Source organism: Mytilus galloprovincialis, chromosome 4 (assembly GCF_965363235.1).
Source record: "Mytilus galloprovincialis chromosome 4, xbMytGall1.hap1.1, whole genome shotgun sequence".
Taxonomy (NCBI): Eukaryota; Metazoa; Mollusca; class Bivalvia; order Mytilida; family Mytilidae; genus Mytilus; species Mytilus galloprovincialis.
In genome coordinates, this window is record NC_134841.1 from 28,230,422 (window position 1) to 28,240,531 (window position 10,110).

Here is a 10,110-nt window from a genome sequence, read left to right on the forward strand (position 1 = left end):
CATTCAGTGATAACAAGCACTTTTTTACATTTTAATATTTTATGATGTATTTAAATGAGTAGTTATTGTTGCAAACTCCATTAGAAATTTGAATTGAGATCAGATTGGAATAAGGGAAAGGGGGATTGGAAAAAAAATTGGGGGGGGGGGGGGTCAATTTTTTTCATTTCAGATTTCATAAATAAAAAGAAAATAGCTTCAAACATTTTTTTGAGAGGATTAATATTCAACAGCATAGTGAATTGCTCAAAGGCAAAAAAAAAATTAAGTTCATTAGACCACATTCATTCTGTGTCAGAAACCTATGCTGTGTCAACTATTTAATCACAATCCAAATTTAGAGCTGAATCCAGCTTGAATGTTGTGTCCATACTTGCCCCAACCGTTCAGGGTTCAACCTCTGCGGTCGTATAAAACTATGCTCTGCGGAGCATCTGGTTTTTGTCTAACCTGCAAGTGTTAACTACATGTATTGTCATCAGTTACTACATGGCTCTTTCATCATCTTCTGAAACTACAAGATAAATAGCAATGGCGATTTGCATGCCACCTGTTTTGCAGGAAAATTTGGTTGATTATTAAGTTGGTCCCCACTTATGGCACTAAGTGCTGTATTTAAAGTGTGGTAACAACAGTGTTGTATGAGGTAGTGGTAACAACAGTAGTATGTAAGGCTTTAGTAGGAACAGTTAAGGGTGTACAGTTGTGGTAACAAAAGTAATATGTAAGGTTGTGGTAACATAGGCAGTATGTAAGGTTTCGGTAACAACAGTAATATTTATGGTTGTAGTAACAACAGCAGTATGTAATGTTGTGATAACAACAGTAGTTAGTAAGGTTGTAGTAATAACAGTGGTATGTAAGGTTGTTATAACAACAGTGGTATGTAAGGTTGTGGTAACAACAGTAGCATGAAATGTGTCGGGCGTGGATCCGAGGGGGGTATGGGGGTTGAAACCCCATTTTATTTTGGATGATCAATGCATTTGAATGGGGACATGTAGTTTGACCCCCCCCCCCCTTTTCCCCCTTTTTCAAATGCCTGGATCCAGTGTGGTAAGTAAGGTTGTGGTAACACAAGTAGAATGGAAGGTTGTTGCATTAACAGTGGTATGAAAGGTTGTAACAACATTAGTAAGTAAGGTTGTAGTAACACGAGTAGAATGTAAGGTCGTTGTAACAATGGTGGTATGGAAGGTTGTACAGAATGTTGTAATAAGTCAACAGTGGTATGGAAGTTTGTGGTAACAACAGTGGTAAGTAAGGTTGTTGTAACAACAGTGGTATGGAAGGTTGTAGTCAACAGTTGTAAGTAAGGTTGTGGTAATTAATGTTGTAACAACAGTGGTGAGTAAGGTTGTGGTAACACCTGTCATATGTAAGGTTGTAGCAACACGAGTAGAATGTAAGGTTGTGGTAACAACAGTAGTAAGTAAGGTTGTGTGGAATGTAACAACAGTGGTAAGAAAAGTTGTGGTAACACCAGTGGTATGTAAGGTTGTGATAACAACTGGTATATAAGGTTGTAACAACAGTGGCATGTAAGGATGTGGTAACAACAGTGGTATATTAGGTTGTTGTTACAACAGTGGTATGTAAGGTGATGGTAACAACAGTAGTACTAGTATGTAAGGTTGTGGTAACAACAGTAGTATGTAAGGTTGTGGTAACAACAGTAGTATGTAAGGTTGTGGTAACAACAGTAGTATGTAAGGTTGTGGAAACATCATTAATTTGTAAGGTTGTGGGAACACCAGTAGTATATAAGGTGGTGGTAACAACAGTTGTATGTAAATTTATTTTGGTAACCAACAGTAGTATGTTACGTTGTGGTATTAGGTAATATGTGGTAAATAAGGATGTGGTAACACCAGAAGTATGTACGATTGTGGTAACAACAGTGATATGTAAGATTGTGGTAACATTATAGTGCCTAACAAGATTTTGTGAGGGAATTCGATGTTTGCTATACCACTGTTTATTTCAACGCACTTCATGACAATACTTCTGTACCAATCGAAATGAAATTTTTTGAAGTGTTTTGAGAAATGATTTTACTTTGTAGAAACATATTGTTTTGGAAACATTTTATGTTTTAAAAGGATAAATTTTCTGTACAAAGTCAATAATTGTGTGGACTTTTGAAGCCCAAACTTTGTATGGCCTTAAATACATAAATAAAAGATAACAAAACTGTACCAATACAGAACGACATGTTAATGAAATTATAGCAAAAAAATAGGTTGACAAATTTTTATTCGTTATCGCAAAAAAATAAATTTTGAATATCTCACATTTTCTCCCTACCCAGTTTACCCCTATGACTTATTATAATGTGGACCGGTCATTGTTATTATATATTACGCAATTTGATTGGGTTAAGTTATTATTAGTTTACCTTCAAACTGTTTACACTTTTCATACATGACTATTGATTAAATCAGAACGTACATGAATGTGACAGTAACTAAAATGACCTTCAAACTGGACACTGGATGAGTCCATGTTATGTTTTATCAATGAAAGTATAGGTATGAAAGGTAAGAAATGCCAATTCTCCTATTTTCACAAAATTTTTAAAATACACTGTGAATAGATTATTTTTTAATAGTCAATTGCGGAGAAAAACAGAAAAAGTTTACAAATAAAACGTTTTATTCCAATCAACAAGTCATTTTTCGGAGATAAATGCCAAAATACACTTTACACACGGCTACGCCAGGTAAAATTATTATTCATCTTTCAAAAAAACAACATTTTTCAGTCTCATTGGAACATGCTAATGACAATTAATCCCAAACTAAGGAAGTCATTAAATAAAGTCAAAATATGTCCGATCTACCTATTTTTGGAACAAAAAAGTCAATACGATCGTTATAAGGTCAATTTCGTCTACCTCACAAAATCTTGTTAGGCACTATAGTTGTATGTAAGGTGGTGTGAACAACAGTTGTATGCTAGGTTGTGGTAACAACAGTAGAATGTAACGTTGTGGTAACAACAGTGGTATGTAAGGTTGTGGTAAAACCAGTGTTAAGTAAAGTTGTGGTTACACCAGTGTTATGTAAGGTTGTGATATCATCAGTAGTATGTAAGGTTGTGGTAACATCAGTAGTATGTAAGGTGGTGTAAACCACAGTAGTATGTTCGCTTGTGGTAACATCAGTAGTGGGTAAGGGATTGTGAACACCAGTAGTATCTTAGGGTGTGGTAATAACAGTAGTAGGTTAGCTTGTGGTATCAGGTAATGACATTGGTAAATAAGGATGTGGTAACATCAGTAGTATGTAAGGTGGTGGTAACACGAGAGATATATGAGGATGTGGTAACATCAGTAGTATGTACGATTTTGGTAACATCAGTAGTATGTACGATTTTGGTAACATCAGTAGTATGTAAGGTTGTTGTAACATCAGTGGTAAGTAAGGTTGTTGTAACATCAGTAGTATGTAAGGTTGTTGTATCATCAGTAGTATGTAAGGTTGTTGTAACATCAGTGGTATGTTAGGTTTTCGAAACATCAGTAGTAAGTAAGGTGTGGTAACAACAGTAGTATATTAGGTTGTGGTAACAACAGTGGTATGTTAGGGTGTGGTAACAACAGTAGCATGTTAGGTTGTGGTAACAACAGTAGAATGTAACGTTGTGGTAACAACAGTAGTATGTAAGGGTGGGATAACATCAGTAGAATGTACGATTGTGGTAACAACAGTGGTATGTAAGATTGTGATAACATTAGTAGTATGTAAGGTGGTGGTGGTAACAGCAGTTGTATGTTAGGTTGTGGTAACAACAGCAGAATGTAACGTTGTGGTAACAAAAAGCAGTATTGTTTAGTAACACCAGTAGTATGTAAAGTGGTGGAAACAACAGTGGTACGTAAGATTGTGGTAACAGCAGTGTTATGTAAGGTTATGGTAGCATCAGTAGTATGTAAGGTTGTGGTAACAACAGTGGTAAGTAAGGCTGTGGTAACAACAGTGGTATGGAAGGTTGTAGTAACAACAGTAGTATGTAATGTGGTGTGAAAAACAGTAGTATGTAAGGATGTCGTAACAACAATGGCATGTAAGGATGTGGTAACATCAGTAGTATGTAAGGTTGTGGTAACAACAGTGGTAAGTAAGGATGTGGTAACAACAGTTGTATGTAAGGTTGTGGTAACAACTGTAGTGTGTAAGGATGTGGTAACAAAAGTGGCATGTCAGGATGTGATAACATAAGTAGTATGTAAGGTTGTGGTAACAACAGGGGTATGTAAGGTTGTGGTAACATCAGTAGTATGTAAGGTTGTGGTAACAACAGTGGTATTTAAGGTTGTGGTAACATCAGTGGTATGTAAGATTGTGGTAACATCAGTAGTATGTAGGTGGTGGTAACAACATGTAAGGTATGTAAGGTTATGGCATTTGGTAACAACAGTGGTAAACAAGGATGTGGTAACACTAGTAGTATATATGTTTGGTTGTGGTAACATCAGTAGTATATAAAGTGGTGTGCACAACAGTAGTGCGTTAGGTTGTGATAACAACAGTACAATGTTAAGTTGTGGTACCAACAGTTGTATGTACGATTGTGATATGTATGAAATCGATGAACATGATTACAGAAGTGATATGTTTATGTATGATTAAAAGTGGTCATCATGGACATGTAAACACAAGTGATATGTATGGGTTTGATAACAAGTGGTACACGATAACAAAAGTGATATGTGAGTGTGATTACAACAGTAGTATCAATGTTTATGATTACAAAAGTGACATGACGATGTGCGAATGATTGCAACAGTAGTATCGATGGATATAACAAAGGTGATATGCGTGTGTGTGATAACAACAGTAGTATCGATGAAAATGATAACAAAAGTTATGTGTGCGTAATTACAACAGTAGTGTCGATGGAAATGATTACAACTGTTATGTGAGTGTGACTACAACAGTAGCATCGATGGCTACGATAACAATCAAAGTACTGAAGTAGTGAACATCGAATGACCGCAGGTTGGTCAAAAGCACATGTCACAGAAACAGATCACATCTCTATACCTGAAACCGAGGTTAATTTACAGAGATATATTTTTTTCTGATACAAGTTCGTGTATGGATGATGTATAAATGACAGGAAATTCAACCACACCGTAATAACTATTATATTGTAGTGATACAAATCAGTATACCTGGGACTATTATACTAACACAATAATAGTCCAAGAGTATAATACTCTGGTTTGTTGTTATATATTATATTAATATAACGGTTGCATGTGTATATAATTTTCATCTATTTGTATATCATACTATTCTACTATTCTAACTATAGTGCAGTACAAGTGCATGGTGGACACTCTTCTGTAAAAAAAAATCGAATTTTCTAAAAGATTGGATATGAGAAGCCATCCATATTTTCCCTTGCCGGGAGTGTCGCAAAACGTTCTTGTGACATTCTTCTGTGAGCTTTAACACAATTTTTCGGTATAAATATCATCAATATTTTTTTTACTTTTATACGAGTCTAAATTGAAAACTACGTTCAAACCTATGATTGCGTTGGATAAAAATCGCAATTTTTATACGTGTGCATGTAAAAAAAAAAATTCGTTGTAGAAGGGTCTAAAAACAGCACAAACAACATTTTCTAAAAGACCAAAAAAGTGAAAAAGTATATTTAAACAAAACGCCTAAAAAAGTGTACACAACAACTCCAAATACAAAAAAGGTAACTATAAATGTAATTATTTACAAATATTTCGGATAACAGATATCCTTCCTCAGTGAGATTCTGATGTTAAATGAATCATCTTTAAGTCTTCTTAGATTAAACTGTTACAATCTTGAAATTTATACAATAAAAAAGTCAAACTGAACATCAGTTAAGACGCTTGCACCATTCTAAAAATTTATTAAACATGACATAGGTTATATGGCTTATTACAACAGAGAGTTCAAATATATGCTTTAAATATATGTATAACTATCGACACAACACATTTTCATATTATTAATTTGTGTTTTAATAAAATAATATTTATAGGAGTATCTATTGAAGACATTGAAAAAAATGAATATGAAACAAGCGATAAGTAATGTTATATTGCACTAGCCTGATAATGACTGGGGATCTATAATTTTCATAGATCGGTTGAATTAATTATTTTGCATAATGGAAATTTAGGCAACAGCAATACATCAAAATGACCTCACGATGTAAAAATTAGGTGTGTGTAATTACAACAGCAGTATCGATGTATATGTATGTTTTGAAGCTGAAATTTGTCATATATTTCCATAAAGCATCAGTAATTGTGCTCTTCACTTGGCCAATTTGATCGATTTAATCTAGATAGCCGGTTCACTTTACAGTCGATTTGAGGACCAATATATACGCTTTGAATCGATCTCAGTGACGGATCTAGAATTTTTAATAAGTAGGGCTCACACTGACTGTCTAAGAGGGGGCCCGCTCCAGTCATGCTTCGGTGATTCCCTAAACTATCAACCAATTTTTTCCCAGAAAAGGAGCCAGGGCCCGGGCCACCGGAAAAAACTCTAAATCCGCCTCTGGATCTCCAATCGGTCTAAACTGAAACACCAAAAAGAGGTAGTTTGATTTGAATCGATCTAATGTGAAGCTATCTTTAAAACTTCAAATGTGAACGCAGAAATCTGTTTAATCAGTACGATTGAATCGAAATTAATGTATTCGCATGTATGGCGGCAAAACTACAAATCCCTGTGACGTTAAAACTTATATGCATAGACTAGACAGGTAAATACTATTTCGAAAAAAAGTGCAAATTGTTTTATCATACTTTACTATAGTCTAAAATAAGGACAACATATTGACAAACGACAAAACGTCAAAAATTTGCGTGTCAGACGTAAGGCGGATTTAGAGGGGGGCCCAGGGGGCCCGGGCCCCCCCTTTTTGAGAAAAAATTTGGTTGCTTATATAGGGAATCATTGAAGCGTGACTGGAGCGGGCCCCCTCTTAGGTCAGTCAGTGGGCCCCCACTTATGAAAAATTCTGGATCCGCCACTGGGTCACTAACAGACTATACGCATAATAACTTTAGCAGGGGTGTTTGTGTTCTTCAAAACAGTGTTATATCCACGAAAATTCGAATGAATGATATGCTTTATACATAAAGTATTACAATATTACTGAATTTGCGTTCCTGTAACGATCAACGCTATTTTTTGGTAAAATCAAATAGTGGTCATTATGGTCAGATTTTGGAAAATGTTAAGTTATCAAGATTTAAAGGTTTTAAAATATAAGATTATATGATATTTCGTTTGCGTAAATTATGCTCACAAAAGTACATACATAGACCATATCAGAATAAAATTTTTGCAGCACTCACACTTCATATAAAAATGCAACGGCTTCTGGCAACTGTCTTGCAAGAAGTCCAATGTCGGATTTTGCCGCTTTTTACAAATAAATTGGCATTTGCGACGCTATTCATTGAAAAATTAGATTAGTTGCATGCTACATAGTGCTTTTCCGTAATTGTGCTTTAATTTTGCAAAACAGCTACATAGTTTTTAATAGTTTGCGTAGTCAAAACGACTTCGTTTTCAAAGAAATGAAATGTCTTGCAAGTTTGTCCACTGGACGATTTTCATACGTTTTCAACGTTGTCTATTCGGGGTACGCTATTTATGGTGGATCATCTGTATATTTCCTCAGGCAGAATTTTCTTGATGGTCAGATACTATCAATAAGACCACAAAGTATTAAAAAAAATCCGATGACTGGGGTTGTTCGTTTAGATGAGGTTCTTAAGTTGTGAAAAAGTTAGTATCATGAGAGGATAAAAAAATCCTCTTTTTCAAATTTTCAAATTTGGGAAGCGTTATAAACTTCGATTTTTTTTTATTTCTCTGCAATAAGATTCATATGTATAGAACTTGAAAGTAAAAATGAAATTGGGCCTAAATCGTGCCATTGGCTATATACACATCTCCACATCATACAAAGCTTGTAATAGATGAATTAATTAACCTTTAAAGTTTTATTTCTGACAATCGTTTCATTTCTTAATCTAATTGTACCGCTATTAGTAAATTGAATTTTATAAGCAAGACCCGTTTAACTTGTAATTCCCGACAAACTTTTTATAACAAAATATATATCTTCCTCCTTTTCGGATCTAAATGGGGAAACATTGCATTTTATTACGTTTTATGTCAATTGGTCTCTGGTAGAGAGTTGTCTCATTGGCACTCATCATACCGTATATATCTTCTCATATGCATTACCCAAATACGATATATTTAGTTGTTTAATTGTTGCTTACGTTACTTTCAGTCTATATAATATATCAGTGATACATGGCTTAATCCAGATGTCTCTGTTAACAGACCTTTGTGTACATGCAAGTAAAAACAAACCGAAAAATGTTGTTTTCGCCGAAACATAAATTTGTGAAATCTGTATATTCTTTTCTTCTGATGATTTTATTAGGAACCGCAGTTTTTCTTATTGTTGTTACTTCCTTGAGCACTACATTTTTTTGTTACATAATTGAAGAAAACTGCAAGAAAACCAGTATCATAATTTGAACTTGTGATTCAAGAATAACAATACATGTATAAACTTCATACAAATTTTTTAAGTGTATTTAGTGTATCAACACACAAGTTTAATAAATAATTTATATTTATACATGAAATGTTTACAGTTTTACGGGTAAAAGGGTCAGATCTTTGGCATTTTTAATTGTAGTGTGAACGCAGTTGTAGACCGATAGAGATTGACCGAGATTGTTGTGATTAAAGATAAGGTCCGAGACCACAATTATTTCGTAGTGCATTTCTTTTAGAACATAAATGAAAATTTAAAAAAATGCCACCTGCGCTTTCTCAATGAAATTTTGACAGTGTGTTGTACTACTTTTGGGACAATTATATTAAAATTATAGAAAACTTCATCGGCTCTATAACTCAAAACATGGACAATTTTATGTTCAGGGCGTCTTGAAATCTTTTGACAGCTTCCGAAGTGCTAATTTTTAACCTTTTTCAGCTGGACCAAAATCACTACTTTCCTTTAAAATTCTGGACCCCAATTTTTTTATAAATAATCCGTACATATGTATCAAGGGACGACAATTGTGGTCTCGGACCATAATGTGAACCTCTTAAGAACATTGCAAGTGTGTTCAACATAGTAGGGTCCAATACTTATTGTAACGAATATTCTAGTTTAGGTAGAAAAATATGCAGTAATATATTCTTATCCTTGTTTAAAGCATATTATTTGATTTTTTCTCGGAAATGATAGTGATTTGTTCACAAGCACTTGTCTGCGAATCTTTTTTTGTTACCTTATTGTTTTAAATGCAATGCTTTTATAAATTATTTAAACATTTCCCGAAGAGGAGTGTGCGAATTTTATATTGAAACTTGTACCCGATATCGAACCATCATTGTACCTAGCCCGGAGGAAAAGCCACACAACTATTTGTGCTACTAGTAGTATTGAAGTTTAAATTAACTTTATCTTTATACCTTTTTGTTCTCTAACTTATATTTTTTTTTTAATATTTTAAATCTTTTACGTGACTTATTAAACATATGGTATAAAAATCCTATTGTCTCATAAAAGGAATCCAAACGGAGAATGGTATTCAAATCATGAATCTTAACCTAGTAGATCTATATAGGCAGATCTATAAATGATGTAAATGCCGTGACATAATTTTAAATACTTGTTTTTAAAATTTACAGTCTTAGTTTAAACATATTTATTTATAGTGGATTGGGAAACAAGTTTTGCAACTTATATTAATCCCTTTCCACTTTGCGGGTGCGAGTGCTGCCTTGTAGCGGCATTAGCCTGATCTTTTTCGAAATCTACAAGGGTGTCTTTAACGTGCAAGAGATCATGGCTCTCTCTTAACACGGGTCAGCCATTTATCGTCCCCTTCCGACGGACTATCATCGTTTCCTCGAGACCATTCACAGTCTTACCTGTATATAAAGTTTTATTAACTTAAGCAACCCCTTCCGCACTGTATGAATATCCGTGTAAATATTAAAGGTATTAAACCTATTTCCCAAGTGGGAGTGCTCCGATGTATAACGGAGGAAAATACCTGTA